The sequence below is a fragment of the Amblyomma maculatum genome, chromosome 8, assembly GCF_055883805.1.
Source record: "Amblyomma maculatum isolate TAMU_Amacu chromosome 8, ASM5588380v1, whole genome shotgun sequence".
In the NCBI taxonomy this organism is placed as follows: domain Eukaryota; kingdom Metazoa; phylum Arthropoda; class Arachnida; order Ixodida; family Ixodidae; genus Amblyomma; species Amblyomma maculatum.
In genome coordinates this window covers 11851780-11871697 of record NC_139351.1, presented here as the reverse complement: position 1 = coordinate 11871697, position 19918 = coordinate 11851780, and positions in this window count along the sequence as shown.

Sequence of the window (19918 nt, the reverse complement as noted above, 5' to 3'; positions counted from 1 at the left end):
AACTTGTCTGCGCAGTGCCGCAACTGCGTTTAAAACCTGCCAATGCCTACGGCAGCCTCACCAGTGAGTTGGCCTAAGACAGCGGACCGGTGGTCTCGTATTCCGATCAATTTTGCAGGGCCGTTAGATGGCAAGGTGATATTTATGGTGGTTAATGCCCACACGAAGTGGATTGAAGCAGTACCCTTGAAGCACGCGAATACAGCTAATACAATCCGATGCCTAAGGAGCGTGTTTTGCCGGATTGGTGTGCCGCGCACAATCGTCCAATAATGGCCCGGCCACAATTCACAAGTCAGGAATTCGCCACTTTTGTATCGAGAAACAATATCGTGCACCTGCGTAATGCGCCTTTACACCCCCAGTCTAACGGAGCAGCAGAAAGAGCGGTTCGGACTCTGAAGAACGGGTTGCGGAAAATGTGAGACAAACAGCTGGAAGACAACCTCATGCGTTTGCTATTCAACTAGGCGTACCCCCCAAAGAGAAGGAAGGTCACCCGCTACATTTCCGGCTGGACACACGTCTGCCACCCAGAGACGCGGACTCGTCGGCGGACGCTCACGACTGTACCATGTATACGTGCGGAACTATGGCGCCGGCCAAAGATGGGTGCCTGAGAGTGTACGGACCACGTCGGGGGTGAGAATGATAACAGTGAACACGACAACCGGAGCAGTGCAGCGCCACGTTGTCCAAGTCCGCCGTCTTCAAGAGTTTACGCCAGTTACGGCGTCTGTAGAGGCAACTGCAAGCGCGTAGATAGAGGCGGTCCTGACAATGCGACCAGTGCGGATTTGCCACCTGTGCATACGCCCAGAACCACTGAATCGGAGTAAGAACAAAGCCGTCAGTCGTCAACAACCGACTAGAGTGAAGTACCATCTCCAGCAACAACGGAGCGTCCACTGGTTTCGTCAGAATTAGCTGACCCACTGCGGCCCACGCTCAGACGATCCACCAGGATAAGAAAACCTGTACAGCGGTTTCAATTTTAAGGGAGGAGAAATGCTGTATTTTTTTTGTTTGTGCCGAAGGAAGCCACGTGCCTGCATTCGTGTGCCGAAGGCAGCCGCGTGCCTGCGTTCCTGTGCCGAAGGCAGCCGCGTGCCTGGGTTCCTGTGCCGAAAGCATCCGCGTGGCTACGTTTCTGTGCGGAAGGCAGCCACGTGACTGCGTTTCTGTGCGGAAGGCAGCCGCGTGCCTGCGTTCCTGTACCGAAGGCAGCCGCGTGTCTGCGGTCCTGTGCCGAAGGCAGCCGCGTGCCTGCGTTCCTGTGCCGAACGCAGCCGCGTGCCTGCGTTCCTGTGCCGAAGGCAGCCGCGTGCCTGCGTTCCTGCTGCTCACGGCACGCTTCTCTCCCTCTTCTGTAACTCTCTCAGCACGAGAGGATTTATAATCTCGGTTCTGGGCGATAAACGTTGTTGTTCACTGCCGACCAGCGTTCCTGTTGCTGCACAGTTCGCGCTGGCTTTACTGCACTCTCAGACAGATTGGCTTCCGTCCATGTGGTCAATATGGTCTAGTCGCATTGACCTGGACAGAATAATTCGTTTTAGTCGGTCTCGTGAAATTTCTGCTCTAGTAACTTTAGATTATGTCAAAAGCTTACAACAGTGTTGATCACAGACTACTAATTTCTCATTTGATAAATTGTCAAGTTCCGAACTACACACATAGTCGCCTGGATTCAAGAATGTTTATCAGGTAGATTTTTTACAATTAGGGTGGTCTTTCATCTCGCACATTTTCTCACTCGAAATGCGTTCCTCAAGGTTCGGTCCGGTCCCCTCTTCAATATTTTTCTTTCTTCAATACCTTTGCGACACGATGTTCACGTGTACGTCTACGCAGGCCATGTTGCCTTCTTTTCTTCATCCGCAGATGTACTTATCTTATATCATGGCTTAGAGAAATACCTAAATGGTCTTGAATCCTGGTTAGACAATGTTTACTCTAAATGTCAATAAATTCTTCATTTTAGTCGTTCCGGTCAGTCAACTTGTTTCTATTTCTCTTTCATGCACATTTAGAACCTTCAGTTCAGGTGAGAAGTCTTAAGTACTTCGGCGTTATCTATGATTGTACAATGAGCTGGAGACCTCATATTGAACATATTAAGCGAAAAGGGGAGCGTGCCTTGGTTTACTGCGCCGCATCAGCCTCATGAGATATGGTATAAGACGATCTACCCTTTTTATGATCTATAAACTTTATGTGCGCCCTCTCCTGGAATTCGGCTGCGTCTTGTTTACAGGCTCATCGGCTTACACACTTCGACCACTTCTCTTGATTGAACAGCAAGCATTGCGGCGTTGCCTGGGCCTCCTAGTTTTTTGGCATTAAATGTCTTGTACTCTAAGGCTCGGGTACTTCCTTTGGATTCCCGTTTTCGGCAACTGACGGTCCAGTCCATTCTAAAATATATTATTTCCAATCGTGTTCACAAACAATTTTCATTACCCCTCCTAATTTATTTTTTGTACAGATTGGTCTTTATATCAAAGACCGTAGGTTGTATGTGTGCAGTCGCTATTAACTCCGTTGTCAGTAGAAGTTTGCCCTCTTTGACAAGCCAGTTCTCTTATACCTCAAGTTAATTTGGTCCATGATGACATTTATTCCAATCATGCCAACTGTTTGCCAGTGTCAACCTTTGCTTTCATTTTCAATTACCATCTGCAACATTTTCATTTATATGTTTTAATTACCACTAATGCTGCCTACAACAGGTACAACCGCCGATGGCAGGTGAGCTCCCGCCGCAAATGCAGGAACCTAAACTTCTCAGCCCTGTAGGGCCAGGAGCAGCCACCCTCCCCATGCGAGTCGGTTTACATGGAATGTGAGTCGGTTTCCATGAATATATCTAATTATCAAAAACCTCAAACCAACCACCTTTTTCAATAGATTGACAGACATAGGTGCACAAGGCTTAATTTCAAAAACATAAATTAATTGTCGGATAGATCCCCCAGAATACAATCTGATAAGCCTGATATGAAGATGAGTAGAGCGAACAAACATTCGTCATTTCCACACGCTATGCGCCTAGTAAAACATTACCATATGACATCTACTGCCAAAATATGTGGACTGGTTGAAGCTGCGGACTTTGGAAGGAATTGAATGGCTTTAATTGGCTTATTGGTTAATTTGAATAACACATTAACATTTAACACGCCATTTTTCAGCCTGCAGCGGTGTCATAGTTATTACATGATGACGGTGTTCCGTAAAATATGGAAACCATGCCGTCATAGCAGGCTGTCGCAGGCTGGAACTTCACGTGTTGAACAGCCACAACTTTCCACGCTGTGTGTCCCCTTCATGAACTTACGTTTGATCACGTCCCCATCGATACAAAACGATATGCAAGCTATACTTTGAATGGGCGCTGCATCTGCTTGGACAGCAGTGCCGCGCCGCAGTCTCTGACAGGCTTTCGGATGTAATTGCTGCTCGAAAGAGCAGAGAGAGAAAGCGAATGTAGATTTCATCATCTTCATCACCAGCCTTACTATACCCATGCAGGGCGAAGGCCTCTCCCATATTACTCCAAAAACCCCGTCCTGTGCGAGCTGCATCCACTTAATCCCTACAAACTTCTAATCTCATCCACCAACCTAAAATTCTGCATTTCTTTGCTGCTGTTACTTTCCCCTTGGATCCGGTTTATTATCCTGAGCGACCATTGGTTACTTTCTCTTCGCATTACATGCCTTGCCCATGCCCATTTCTTCTTGATTCCCACTCGAATGTGATTAAATCGAGTTACTTCCCTGACCCAATCTGTACGCTTTTGTTTCTTAATGTCACGCCTACCATTTTCCAATCCATAGCTCTCTGTATTTTCCTCAGCTTAACTATAACAATTTCCTCAGCCTCCATGCTTCAGCCCCATAGGTGACTACCGGTAAGATGCAACGGTTATATACTCTCCTCTTGAGCGATACCGTTAAGCTACTAGTCATACTCTGCGGGTACTTGCCAAATGCACTCCACCCTAATCTTATTCTCCTGGTTAATCCTATTTCATCTTCCCGATCTGCATTTACTTTCCTGTAAATCAATTGCACTTCTGTAATTCCGGCCTAAGCCCGATTCCTTAACCCCTCAACAGGTTTTGGCAGCAGATTTCAGATAACAGAAGCTGAATGATGCGCATAGAAGGAATCTTAGCTCTGACAATTTTTTATTTGTTTGTTAGGCTTCGTCTCCAATCCATTCATTGGCTTTAAGCCGGTTAGCTAGATGACCATTTTTCACTCTCCAAGCGTATCTAAAGATATATGAATCACATTTCCATCGCTCCCTGTAAGTTTTTAGTTGTCAGCCGGCCTCCTTTGTTTTTTGTCAGTTGTCCTAGATTTTATACCCCGCAGGTAATACTAGTGTAAAATGTGTTACAACCTTTAAACCTAATTCCCTCTATCATCCTTCCAACAAAATGCAGTGGATCTTGGGTTCAAACTGTCTATAATGACATTTTCCCTAATAACGTAAACCACTATCACCTCGTACTTAAAATGGATCATTGGAATATCATTTACAAAGTTTTCTCATAAGCAAAATGACGCTATCATATCAATAACTTGAGTTATTTTTCTGTCCCACTATTTGGTATGATTTTATAGAACAGATAAAGGAGAGCGACCTCCCTACGCAACTGTAGTGCGCAGACTGAGATCTCTGACCTTTTGTTAGCCAAGCTATACTGTCAGTCACTTCTTCTGGTTATATGACTTGTCGCGTGGCTCTGAAAACACTGGGGGATGGTATTATAGGTTTGGCCCGGTGACCAGATGGGTGAGGCGAATTGAAGTTGGTGACGAACAAGCGTCTTATGTGGATGCTTTAGGGTGGGTAATGCTACGTCCTGGAGTATACGTTTCAGACAGCCGATGGTGGGCGATGCTTTAACGATTTTACCTTTTGGGCTAGCCATGCAGAAAAGGCTGAAGGTGAGTTATACATCAAGGTAATACGAGAGACCGGAGCACAAAGGTTAAACTTAGAGCGGTTACGTCAAAACAGGAAACCTCTTTTGTAAAAGACAATTTACACAGCATTTTACAAAATTCTACTTTATTAGACGCGATGTGCACCAGTTACTGATTTTACCAGAGTTCTTATGATGTTTAAGGTGTTTAGAGCATTGCAAAGGTTCACGTATATTATGCAGTCATCAACGAAAATTCGAGTGGAACATTATTTTTGATTGAAGATCATCGATGTGCGTTATGATCAGAAATGGGTCCAAGAAGCTGTATTGTGAGCAACGGACGATACGTCAGTTGGAGCTGGTGAGCACCCGTCAACGATAGGAACTGAACTGTTCATAAAATGTTTTATTTAGTAGGTTCGGCAGCAATAGAGCGACGACTGCATCCACACACTTGCGTCGCCTCTTTTTCGTGTCAATTAATTACCAAATTATCCACTCGACGGACCAGTTAGGCACTGTTGCTTGTGCTGGTGAGCCTTTAGTTTGCTGCATCAGATTGCTTCGCTATCAAGTGTCAGCTGCTGATCTTGGCGGGTGACTTTGAGAACGACAGCGGCCTCATTACGCAGGAACCTGTCGACATTATGACAGCCTTACATGAAATTCGGTGCTGGCGAGCATTGCTGCTGGATGGACTCAAACAATCCGTAGTACGTTAGCACAGTTAGAGCGCTGGGTGATATCAGATCCTTATTGTCCAAAATTGCCACAATTTAATAAAAATAACAACGATACTTGGGAGCATGCGTTAGAAGCATCGAACACTGTGTCGAAGCTCGTCAACTCCGAGGTTATGGGCCGCCGTTGAAATTTATCGTTTTTCGCCTTATAGAAACTGACCGAATATGTTGACCGATTATGTTTGCTTGCATCATTAAGCAACAATAAGTTACCTGTGCGATTGAGCATCACAGAGATTAGAAGAGTAAACAGCTTAAAAAGATTTTATGATAACAAAACAAGCCAATAATTATTCACTGCGCGCATCATAAAATTAAACAAAAAACTCTAGCGCTAACAAATCAAGAAATAAGGTTTGATTCTATCTAAAGATTTCACAAAATTTATTGATTTCACCAGGGATCAGTTACTTGCATTCGGAAATTTCGAAAAGTATTCGAAATACGAATTGCGGCAGGATATGCCGCAATGAAATCGTAATCAATAATACCACTTACACGCGTGATATTCGCCCTACAAAGAAGGTCCCTCCCCGATCTCCAAAGCTGCTATAAAGCCCCTGCGAGAAGACAAAGCTCAGCCCATTCTCCATCCTTCTTATTATCGTCCGCAGCCTTGTACCAAACTTAAATGCAATCAACTTTCCTGTAGGAAAGGTGAAAAGCGGCATACTGGTATTCGCCGAAACATGGCGAAACTCCACCGCAGGTGACTCAGATACTTTCCGACTTTCCCGATTTGACGAGACTGGGTAAAAAGGCGGTGAGAGTGTATAATCATAGAGGCTGCCTCTTCATGCGTCTGTTTTGAGAATAATTCTGAACTGTTTCTCGTGATTTTTCTAGAATGGCCATGGTCATCGGCGACTCTTCCCACACTGTTGTGGAATTATTCATTTTCACGTTTCATCTACACGTTAACGGGAGATGTTGAGTGTGTCCGAGCTCCGCGACCTTTTTATAGTTGACGATGGCCAAGCGAAACATACTGGCAGTTGCTTTAGAATTTATCATTTAGCGCTGCAAGGCTGACTCATAAATCCTGGTCATCGCGTCCCCTGGAGTCCTGTCTACGAGCTGCTGTCCGGCGCTTCAATCCGTCTTTGTTTGCCTGGACAACGAGCTGCAGAATGACGTGAGAAGCGCGAATCCAGCGCCATTTCAAGGCGCAATGTTTATTTTAGTGATCACAAGCTGTTCTGACTGACTGCCTAATTGATATTGTAGTTTAGGTTGCGGGAGCAACCTGCAGCACATTGGTGGTCCGCGACTCCGGGACGCCGTCTGGTCGATTACGCACGCTTGCAAGATGATGGACGAGACAATATGAAGAAGACGCCACTGTAGCCTGTCTTGATGGATCCACCTATACAGCTGGCCGTTGCAAAGCGATAGCCGTCACAGAGAACCACGTGAAACGTCTCAATGCAGACTCAATTCTTATCGACTCTACAGGTGAGGAGAAGGAGGCAACCATGGCGCTATCAATATCCTCCACGCCCACCGCCAGTATCATCTGGGACTGCTGTCCTTAATTTCGCTAATCTCATGATTCTCACCACACGCCACCTATTAGGTTTTCGGAAACCCCATAATCCGTCATTCTAAATTAGATATCCGAACATACGGCACTTCCTGTTAACGAGGAAGCTCTATCACCGTGCGCCAGTGCAAATGCGCTGGCTGCTGCGATTGCTTCATATGAGAAGGCGGGTCCTATGTTCAGGTCACTTTCAGATCCAAGAGGCACATTTTAAATGGGGTACTCATAGCGAACTTTGAAATAACTCGCTCGCCTCGAAACTTCCTGATGGTTACCGTGCCACTCTAGAGTACTGGGACATAAAGCACGTGCACTCCCGCTTCAGTGCGGAGGGTCACTACGGCTCGCCTTGTGCGGCGCTAAGCTGAAACCGTTGCGGAGCCTTTAGACATGATAATGTGAGCATTAGGACAACTTGCTGGTGCTGTGGCTGTGAGCATACGACGGAGACCTGCGTGTTACTTCGGTCCTACATGCCAGGCGCTGCTTTTCCTGCCTCCCCGTCACGGAATTGCTCGGGTCCAGATTTTTCTGTGGCTCATGACGACACGCCTGAGCATTTTGAAGTATTGGTGTCTATCGAGGATGAGGTGATGATTCTGCTTCGGTGGTGAGCTCAGCGATCAAGTTCGATGTGAAGTCTTTCGAAGCCACTTCCGATGACGAGATGTCTATTATGCCGTGTTCAATCTAGCTGTCGTGGACGGTGTTGAAGCTTCCTGACTTGCCTGCAATAAGCGGTCTCGAGCCGGGTATTTTCAAGCCCCCAAGTTACCCAGGTCGAGACCAACCAGACGCATCTGGCACTGCCTGTGCAGCGACACGAGCGACTAATATGCTAGACCATACACGTAAGCGCAGGGCGTCTTCTGCCCTGGAGAATTTTCCCGGCGCATGTATCCGAAAAGAAGGCGCAGCCGTCAGGGAGTGGCGGAGTACTTAAAGGACTAGAGGCACCTAATTTTTGGTTTCGTGTTTCCTCCTTTGTTATGATGCGTAAGACATTACTGTACACGGATCACCACATCACATTCGCCTATGACTGCTGAATAATTACTCATTTTTTTCTCGCCTGTTTTGATTGCGGTTTCAACAGCCGAGCGATGGCTGCAACGTCATCATGTCTAGGTCACTTGAAAGATGCAAATACAGCGATATAATAATTCCTGCGTCATTTGAATTAGCAACAATGATAACGCCAGCCTGCTCCTTCAGCAAGAATCCCTACAAGTGAAGAATCAGCGATTATATCGCTCTTTTCATTGCTGCGCGTCAGGAATTGATTGTGACGTCACGGCCATCTCCTGGCTGCAGAAACCGGAATTGGCGAGAAAAGAAAATTTCATTATAGATTATTTAGTGATAGTAGGCAAAAACTGCGTGCGTATCGACATACAGGAATGTCGTACGCATCACTAACAAAAAGAAAAATGTCGCCGACATTTGGTGTCTATACTCCTTTAAGAACACCAAGATAGACGAATATAAGAGCCCCGCTTGTTGATAGAGAGGGACACTTCGTCTAAGGCATGAGTAGCGCCAAAACAGAACCTATTAAGGAGCGGCGATGGCGGAACCGATATGGTTATTTCCGATTGCGAAGGGACGGCACAATGTTGTCCCCACCCCCTCATTCATATTCTAGCCTTAAATGGTGCATGCTGCTCATTCCGAGCATTGACGGGACATAGGTAGCGCTCCCTCAGGGACTCGCGAGTCGTGATAGCCACCGTTTGTCGATTTATGCTGATATGGCCGGCTTCGTCGACGTGGTTGATTTACAATGGACGCCGCACCAACTGTGGACTTCTGCTGATTTTATTCATGGAGCCGCGCATGTTCCTACGAATGTATTTGCATCCGCGAAGTATGTCGTGCCAGCTTCATGCAGAAGCAGACAGCTTGATAGTGAGCGCGAACGTATTGCAATACTAGAGATGCATATCTACGACCAGGAGGGCGTTTCATGCACAAGTGCCACCAGAAAAAATGTTAGCCCGCCGTTTCTATGTCCTCACTTCAGCTGGGACTTTCCGCGGTTGCAGGCTGGAGGCCAACTTTATTTATTCCTGTTATACTGGATCTCTTTCCACAAACACAAGCATCATCATCATCATCATCAGCTGGATTATACCCACTGCAGGGCGAAGGCCTCTCCCATATTTCTCCACTTAACCCGGTTCTCTGCTAGCTGCATCCACTTGACCCCTGCGAACTTCTTAATCTCATCCGCCCACCTAACTTTCTACCGCCCCCTGCTTCGCTTTCCTTCCCTTGGAATCCAATTTGTTACCCTCAGCGACCATCGGTTATCCTCTCTTCGCACTACATGTCCTGCCCATGTCCATTTCTTCTTCTTAATTTCTACTAGAATGTCGGTAACTTGAGTTATTTCTCTGACCCACTCTGCACGCTTTCTATCTCTTAATGTTACCCCTACCATCTTTCGTTCCATAGCCCTCTGGGTTGTCCTCAACTTAAGTAGAACTCTCTTGGTTAGCCTCCACGTTTCAGCCCCATAGGTGAGTACAGGCAAGATGCAACTGTTGTATACTTTCCTCTTGAGCGATACAGGTAAGCTGCTAGTCATAATCTGCGAGTGCTTGCCAAATGCGCTCCATCCCAATCTTATTCTTCTTGTTATTTCCTTTTCGTGGTCCGGATCTGCGGTTACTACCTGTCCTAAGTAGACATATTCGCCTACTACTTCCAGTATTTCGCTACCTAATGTAAACTGCTGTTCCTTCCCGAGGCTGTTGAACATTACCTTAGTCTTCTGCATATCGATTTTCAAGCCTACCTTTCTACTTTTCCTGTCTAGGTCATCAATCATTATTTGCAGTTCATCCCCCGAGTTGCTTAGCAAGGCAATGTCATCAGCAAATCGCAGATTGCTGAGGTATTCTCCATCTACCCTTATCTCTAACTGCTCCCATTCCAAGTCTCTGAATACTTCCTCTAAACAAGCTGTGAATAGTACTGGGGAGATTGTGTCTCCTTGCCTAACACCTTTCTTTATGGGAATTTTGTCACTTTCTTTATGCAGAACTATGGTTGCTGTGCAGCCACTATATATATCTTCCAGCACTTTCACGTACGGCTCGTCTACCCCCTGATTTCGCAATGCCTGCATGACCGCCGAGGTTTCAACTGAGTCAAATGCTTTTTCGTAATCAATGAATGCTATGTATAAGGGCTGGTTATATTACGAGCATTTTTCTATCACCTGATTGATGGTATGGATATGATCGATAGTAGAGTACCGTTTCCGAAACCCTGCTTGATCCGTTGCTTGATTGCAGTCTAAGGTTGTCCTGATTCTATTAGCGATTACCTTAGTAAATACCTTATACGTAACAGACAGTAAGCTGATTGGTCTGTAATTTTTAAGATCCTTAGAGTCCCCTTTCTCGTGAATGAGGATAATGTTTGCATTCTTCCATGGTTCCGGTACCGCCGATGACACCAGGCACTGCGTATACAGGGTGGCCAGTTTTTCTAGCACGATATCCCCCCCGTCCTTCAACAAATCTGTAGTTGCCTGATCCTCTCCAGCTGATTTCCCCCTTTTCATAATTTCTAGTGCTTTCTTGACCTCTTCCTTCGTCACTGGTGGAACGTCTGACTGTTTTTCCCTACCGCCAATCTCATTACGGTCCTGACTACTTTGGCTACTGTAGAGATCTGTATAGAACTCCTCGGCTACTTTGACTATCTTTTCCATATTAGTGATGACGTTGCCCGCCTTATCCCTTATTGCATACATCTGGTTTTTGCCTATGCCCAATTTCTTCTTTACCTCTTTAAGGCTTCCCCCGTTCTAAACAGCATGCTCAATTTTCTCCATGTTATACTTCCTTATATCGGCCACCTTGCGCTTATTGATTAGCTTTGATATCTCTGCCTATTCGATCTTGTATGTTGGATTAGAAGCTTTCATACTCTGGCGTTTCTTAATCAAATCTTTCGCGCTCCTTAGACAGCTTGCCGGTATCCTCTCTAACTATCCTACCGCCTACTTCTACTGCGCACTCAGTAATGATATCTCTGAAATTATTGTTCCTTGCCTCTAGGGTAATGTCGCCATCCTCAGTTAGAGCTGAAAACCTATTCTGTAGCGAGATCCTGAACTCTTGTGCCCTCCCCCTCACCGCTAATTTGTTGATGGGTTTCTTTCTTACTAATCTGTTGCGTTCCTTCTTCAGATTTAGGCTAATTCGGGACCTCACCATCCTGTGGTCACTACATCACGCTTTCCCGATTACCTCTACATCTTGCGTAATGGCGGGGGTTGAACACATTATGAAGTCGATTTCATTTTTATTCTCTCCGTTAGGACTTTTCCATGTCCATTTCCGGTTCTTCCGTTTGCTGAAGAAGGTATTCATGATTCGTAAGTTATTGCGCTCTGCAAACTCAACTAGTAACTCCCCCCTGCTATTCCTAGAACCAATGCCATAGTCACCTACTGCCTTGTCTCCTGCCTGTTTTTTCCCTACCTTGGCATTGAAATCGCCCATTAGTACAGTATACTGCGTCTTTACGTTTCGCATTGCCGATTCTACATCTTCATAGAAGCTTTCAACTGCCTGGTCATCATAACTGCATGTAGGTGCATAGGCCTGTACAACCTGCAGTTTATACCGCTTATTAGGCCTAATTACGATGCCGGCAACCCTCTCATTAATACTATAGAATTCATCTATATTACCCGCTATATACTTATTGACAAGGAAACCTACTCCTAGTTGTCGCCTCTCCGGTAAGCCTCGATAACACAGTACATGAACATCCTTCAGTACAGTATATGCCTCATTCGGCCTCCTAACCTCAATGAGCCCTATGACATCCCATTTCATGCCCTCTAGTTCCTCTAACAGCACTGCTAAGCTTGCTTCACCAGCTAGGGTTCTAGCATTAAACGTTGCCAGGGTCAGTTTCCAATGGCGGCCTGTCCAGCGGAGCCAGGCTTTCTTAGCACCCCCTGCTGCGTCACAGGTCTGACCGCCGCCGTGGTCAGTTGTTCCGCAGCCGCTGGTGACTGAGGGCCTTGGTTTTATGGAGCGTATCATAGGAGGTTGCGGCCAATTACTGCACCAGGGTGGCCAGCTCCTGTTCTGGTGAGGGAGTGCGTTGCCGGAGGTGTTCACCGGCATCAGGTCGCACCCCAAACCTGTTTATGCAATTCCATCGACACGCGGATTTTTTTTTTTATTCCGGTGAAGAATTGCGCGGCACCGGGATTTGAGCCCCGGTCCTCTTGCATGCGAGGCGGATGTTCTACCGCTACGCCACCGCTCCACTTTGCACCTTGTACGTAAACTCGGGCAGATATGTGAGTGTATTGTATACTCTTCCATTATTCTTTTTATTTTGCAGACTACAATGGCGACTGCTCCACGCTTTCTATTGCTGGTAGCCCGCTTTACCCATGCTCTCTTACACTTTTCCCGCTTTCTAATAAACAGTTCTGGAAGTGTTGCTACAAGGGTAGAGCTTAGATTCAGCCTATTCAAGACATAAATTCTATTGGTACGCATTTATGCTTGCACGGCTATCGCCAAAGGGCTCTTATTCTTCTTCGGCTATTGGGGAAACACGGCTTAGAGACGCCTATATACTAGCTATCCATGATGGCGCATCATGCGATGCGAACGAAGCACCCTTACACATAGCCTTAGAACCAGGAGGTCAATGGAAATGGTCAAGATCAAAGGTCAAAGGTCATGAGGGGACATACCACCGACATCATGGTGAACTCAAAACCTCTCGAGGGGTTCTCCTTATTGGTGAAGATAATACAACACTGCTTTACCGTATATATAGTTCATCGAAAGTAGATTCCTCTGCGGCTACGCAAGGGAAAATGTAAGTGAAATGTATGCACATCCGGCAGATACACTTTTAGAGCAAATAGGGATTTCACTCCAATAGAAACAAGACAAAGGACGGATAAACTCGCTCTTTCAAAAGATACGAGTAAGTGGCCTGCAGGCGTGCACCAGTGCCGTGCATTTAAAATTGGGTACTTGTTTATGGGGAATGTTGCAGCGCATGTGTGTGTTTTGAATTGTTTTTACTTGATAGTCACAGAAGGAGCAGAGCGGACGTATTTGATTAGCCTGCACGTTTCGTGATTACATGAAAGCGAGTTACTGTGACGTAGAAGAAAATACAGCTACCCAGGCATTTGATGAGGCGAAAAAAGACGATGGCCCGCAATGCGCGTGAACATATCTCGCTATTAGAAGAAGAAGAGCACGATCGGCATGTCCGGTAAGGAAGTCAGGCCTATCGTGCCTGATCTATTTTTTCTTTTGCGTGCAGTGTTAGCATCGGTAATCTGCTCTTGTAGGTGTGAATCCTTTCCCCAACCACCGCCCGCTCCTTTTGTGCGGCGCTTACAAACGATCCGATGCAGAGCACACCGAAAAGCTGTTGCTCGATCAAGTGTATGCTAACGTCCATGCCTTATAGCAGTTACTGCAAATTATTTGTCAACGTTTTCCAACTTGTTTCCATTTCGTGACTGGAATGTAAGCCGTTTGCAATTTCTTGCGTATGATCCCGCGCCAGTGTGCTTGTTCCGTGGTGCTGCAAGAAGGCCACAAAAGCTTGAACGTAATTCTAGAAACACTGTGAGAGAAGGCTTTTGCGGTTTATAGTTCTTTAAGGGCCACTGTCCAGGGAAGGACCTTCTAGGCGAAGGAGCCCAGTGTTTCGATCAGGTACCGGAGATAGTCTGTGCAAAATGCTACAGTGACACGCGCGCCGCAAAGCAACGAAAATACAAATCAAAGCTCTCACATGCTTTCCTTCGGGAAGCCAGCTTCCCCGTTTCCTGCGCTGGCCCGTCGAGCCACAGTAATAACGTACTTCCCGCGAACGACGTCCATTGGTCCGTCTCGCTGTCTGAGGGTGAAAGATAGGTGTCTACCGCTCGCTGCGCGCTTTTCCCTCGCCACGGACCGACCGAATCCAGAGGCGCGCGCTCCCTCGTTTTCTTTTTTTTTTTTTTTTTTCGCGCAGGCGGAGTGCCACGAACCACCTCCCGCCAAACGCGGAGGAGGAAGGGGAATTTGTCTTGCGGAGGCTAGACGACCGGGTAGGAGAGTGAAAAACCTTTGCGAGGGAACGGAAGGAAAGAAACACGACAGAATCGGGTGATTGGGGTGGCTGTAACTGCGTTATTAGCTACTCTTTTCAAAAACATTTTGCGGTCTTGCGTTCTGGGGGCGAAGTCTCACAGTCACCGGGGAAGAAAATACTTTCAACCCGAGGGTGGACAGCGGACCTTTAAAGCGCATTCTCGATTGTTCCATTCTGAGCATAAAAACAGGTGCGCTATCATTTCAAGTAAGACGATTGGCTGCCCTAACTACCTAAGCCATGTCTGTGAGAAAAAAAGAACAAATCATTTTTGCAGCGCTTGATCCTAAGCAGCAGTGCCCTGATTGTAAAGATTTTAACCAAGACACGCAGGTCGACATATTCCTCCATAGCCCGGAGCGTTTCGGCGAAGCGCATAAAGGGAAACACGCCTAATGAAAAGGACCGCCGTCAAAGCGGTTGTGGTTAAATGTACGAAGGTTCCATGTTGAGGACCAAATGTCAAAATTTAAAGCGCAAACTCTTTGGTCGACAATTATTCTAACATTAATTTACCCGATCAGACTAGATTTTGTCAAGCCTTCGATTTCATAATGGCCAGCATATTCATAGGCTAGCCATACATTTATGCTCACGATCTGTAAATATTTAATCATTTTTATAGTATGCATTGACGCATGCATCGCATGCGAAAGTTCTTGTCCTCGCCGAGACTCGCTGAGTCATTAGTCGGGCTGTAATATTTGTCAGCGCGGCACAAACATCAGAAAGCGCTGAGCTAAATGTCCAGTGCGAGGAAGTAAATGTTTTTTAGCACAAAAAATTAGGTTCGTTTCCTCAACAAAAAAAATTAATCTGGTGATATGTTGTAAACCAGAAAACGGAAGTCCCTTGCGAGGTAATATAATAAAGATCCTTTCAGACCACCTCAACATCACTTTATCAGAAAGGAATTTGTTCTTTTTACGTACACGGTTAGAAAGATTTAGGGCATAACTTGCAGGTAATCGTTTTTATGAGATATCTTTCCCACTTTTTTTTCAGGCGACAAGAATACCCGTGCTGATGCAACTAAAGCGCTTAGAGAGTAAGTATTACAAAGGCAACGTCTATTAGCCGGCTCAAGTGAATAAAAGATTGACGTCATCTACTTTGGATGCATTCACAGCGAACCCAAAGTATGCATTATCGGTGATGTACGATATAAGGAACGTCAGGAAACGTAATGCATACATGACAATTAGATTGACTTTCTCATCTGTTGTCCTCGCTATATTGTGCAGAAAATACGTGTGTGCATCTGACACTCAACCACTCTATTGCTCGGCGAGAGAAACAGAGGACGTTTTACGAGGGGCAGAAAAGAGCAAAGGTAATACAGTGAAACTTCACTTGAACGAACCTCAACGGACCTTAGAAAAATCTTTGTTATAGTGAAAGTTCGCTGAATTGAAATTTTGCAGCACTTTTGAACTTAGGACTGCAGTGGTCTTGGCCTCGGTCGCTGTGTGCAAGCTCCCGTGAGCCTCGTCCGGCACAGCGGTCTGCTGGGCAGCAATTCATTTCCTCCAACCAGATTATTCCTTCCGCAGATCACATTTAACCAGCATGCATACGTACGCTTTTCTTGAAGCTAAGAAACTTTGTAGGGCTGAAGTTGTGGCTAAGGGTGGCTATGACTGTGGGTCCAAAAAAGCATGCAAATATAACTGTGATTTCGCTGGATACAGGCTTGTTTATTTATTTTATTTATTTATTTATTTGTACATACTATCAGTCCATCTGGACTAAGATAGGAGTGGGTTTGACATCAAAATTCATAAACGCAGGCCAGTACGATAAAACAGCAAGTACAGTCAATAAAACACGGTTCATAAAATACAGTCAATGTAATGTACAAATAATGTGCACTCCTGCGTTAAATATTTGCATATAAGGGTAGCAAATTGCTCTCGGGATTGAGCGTTCACAACGTGGTTAGGAAAGCTGTTCCAGTCGGATGATGTGGGAGGAAAAAAAGAGTATTTAAAACAGTCCTTAAAAAATTTTTCTACTTGGACGTGTTTATTATGCTTATTACGAGTGACGCGCCTCTTTGCTTCGTTTATGTATCGTTCTTTCTTAACCAGGACTAAACCATTCATTGCACAATAAAACAAAGTTAGTCTTTTTTCTTTTCGTCTGTGGGAAAGAAGAGACACATCGGTTTGAGCATAAAGAGGGGTCACTGAATCCAATCATCGATACCGGGAGAAAATGAACCGTAGCGCCCGTCTCTGTATCTGCTCAAGCTTAGAGACAGATTTTTTGTGATATGGGTCCCATATTTCGCATGCGTAATCAAGTAAAGGCCGTACAAGCATCTTGTACGCTTGTACGGCCTTTACTTGATTACAAGCATCTTGTACGCTTGCTTAGATAGCCAGTTAAGCTTAGAGCTAAATGACGGCCAGCTTTCGTCACGCGCTAATAAAATATGTTTCTCAAAATATTCAGTAAAATGTGCACGTTGTTCTAGTTGAAATACTCAGTATGACGTGGGAAACACAGGATGACGTTATAGAAAATGTTCGTAGAACTAAAATGAGCAACAATTGAATTTCGTTAAAATGAAGGGCGTTTGCATAGCGTTCAATGGAGCTTCGGCGGAGGAAATTAATAAAGCTCGTACAACTGAATATTTTGTTTAAGTGACGTTCGTTCAAGTGGTATTTTACTGTACTTTGTTAGGGGATCTATATGTGGCACGTCGCCTCAGTGCTCTCCACAGCCGACAGTTGTTGCAGCTTAAATGATGGTGATAGTGCGTGGAGGAGTGTACATAGGAGGTTGGCCAGCAATGTTTCCAAGCGGTCCAAAGAGTGAAATCACCATGTGCGTAACTGGCAACAGCTAGCGTGACATTTTCATTATTGATTTTCGCAATTTGTTGATGGACATGTACTGCGGCCACTCTTCCGAATCTCGACATTTGGCCGCCGCCATAGCAGCCCGCTTCATTACTTATCCTGGTGCGAGGTCGTTCGACAATGCAACCGGTGAAATCTGAAACGAACTGTTTCTGGTGTTGAACCTGTACATGCTAAGCAGATTCTTGGTCGAGTTTGTGATCCATAAGTGTAAAAGCATCACACCTAGGCTGGTCATTGAGGTAGTGGTACCGCCTGCAAGGTTCGGTTTTCTCGGCTAGCCATGCATTCGATATCTCTCACAAATACGTTGCAACGTCGCGGCTTCCCTGGTAGATAGACATTTATCATCCCTGCCTAGGAAAATTCAGAAACCCGGGATTGGAAGCATTGACAGAGAAGAGGTTTGACTATTACTCTAGTCACCGCCTCCAATTCAATGTCCGTTTGCAATGAAACTGGTATTCGCACCTCAATTCTTTCCATTGCCGCGATGGATCTCAATCGCGTGCAGGCGTGACTAGTGTCATAGCATAAAAGCTGTAATGATTACTAAAGTCTCGTTTACGGAGCGCCAGTTGACAAAGGAAACAAGCAATAACATTAACGCCGTACTGCATAGTATGTCGCTAATAATGGATTGTTCTCTAAATCTGTACATAAGAGGTAAGCGCCAAGGGAAGCAACACTAAAAGACATATTACCATGCTTGATGGCCGAATGCAGTTTATTGCGAAGTTGCGGCCAAATCACGGGAATATATGAAGGTGGAACAGGCTAAGCTAAAAGAGAGCTCAGACAAGTAGTGTGTTTCGCGTGTGAAGTGGACAATTGGACTACCAGGTGTCCTGGTGGTTTGCGATGGCCAAGCGGAAGTACGGGATGTTCCTCACTGTAGTCTGCGTCACGGCGCTTGCGGCGGCCACGCTGTTCTCTTTCGCCGGCATGACCCAACAGGAAGGTGAGTGCACTAATGAACAGCTTCGCTCGATATCTTGTAATACATCTACAGCGATCTGGAACGGGAAATTGTCCTATATATTCTATGGCTCGATGAAGAAGCTTAATTTAAGGTGGGTGCTTATTAAGGTAATGACCGTGCCAGACATCTATGGAAAATGGCATCTCCCAAAGGAGAAACGGTTGTCATTATCTAAACTTGATGGCTATGGTAGGGCCACCTTGTGCGTATGCAACCAGCTTTACAAGCGGAGTCCGTAAACTGCCACGATACCAGCCTCGCTCCCAGGAACCCTTTTTTGGACTCATTAGTCGCGTCAGTAGTAGTTCGGACGCATTTAGTCACTGTGTGACCCTCTTAATACATAATATTCGTTTTTACCTGTTGCACAACTGACGGAGGGAAAACATCCATATCCTCAATAAACTTGCTGCAATCGCTGAGTTAACTGTGACTTGAACGATTCCACCACTTTCACTAGTAGTTTTCAGCCTAACACTGTATGTTGTGGCTCGAATTCTTCTCAACCGGGTGTGGTTTCAATGTGCTCCAATTCCCAATGCAAGGGCATATACTGCCAGAACACGATTGGAGAAAAGCTTAGAGCAGAATATTCAATAGCAGATAAAGCTTAAAACGTATTAACTCCCGTACAGCACTGGTACATGTGAGCCACTTCAGTTACAGGTTTATTTTTTTTTTTTTTAGCAACTGAACCTTGCCCTACTTACCAAGCGTCGGTGTGAGTTTCATTGGCTAAGAACCAATCAGAGCACGTGAGCCGAGTTTTGTCTATTTCGTCTTTTCAGTTCGGCTCAAGAACTTCAACAGTGAGGAAGGCGGGCACATCGAAGGTAAGTAGAGAGCGTTAGTTCGGTTTTCATTTCTGCTGAGGCCAGCATCTCAATCCCAGAGGATTGTAAGTGTTCTACGTAGCTTATGAAATATATATCACGGAGAAGTTTATATACTGGGCTTTCATAAATATTTTCGTACTATCATGTCGTGTATTATGTGTTAATCTAATTGCACACGTTTAGGCTTTCATTGACACTGCTGCACCGGTAAAAGCTCAGATAAGCGTCAGACTAGTTTGGTTCAGAAGCCAGATAAAATGCTGTCGACGGATAGAAGTCGTACATAGGCGTCAAATACCACAGGGTTACTAAAGAACTGCATCTGATTTAGTTATTTTGCCTTTCGCTTCGAGGCCATGACATATTGGTAAGGCTTCGGAAAATAACAGAGAAATGGGCGCTTGGGGACCTTGCGCACAAACTTGTTTTGGGTCAGCTTCGTAAACTTAAGGAAAGAAGTTAATGCGATAGTGATGTCTTCTGGACCCACTGCGCACGGATTGAATTCAATGAAGACGATGACATGCAGCGTACATCATCACAAAGTGGCAACTGAATACGGGATATGATCGATTGCGGCGAGAATATAGCTCTGTAGTGTTGTGGACGTGAACCTATTCGAGGCCATATTTGTTTTATGACTTTGAAAGGTAGATGGAGAAATGACGTCGCAGGCAATGTCTTGTCAGTGGAGGGGAAGCCCTAGAGGTGGCACTGTAAATTTGATACTTTGAATAAAATCAAGCCACCGGAAAGAAATTTTCATGTAATGCTGACTTCAGATTAGCGGGCTATAGTAATCATACCAGCGACAACCATGGCTGATACGTGACAAGGGGCCGCTTTGGGT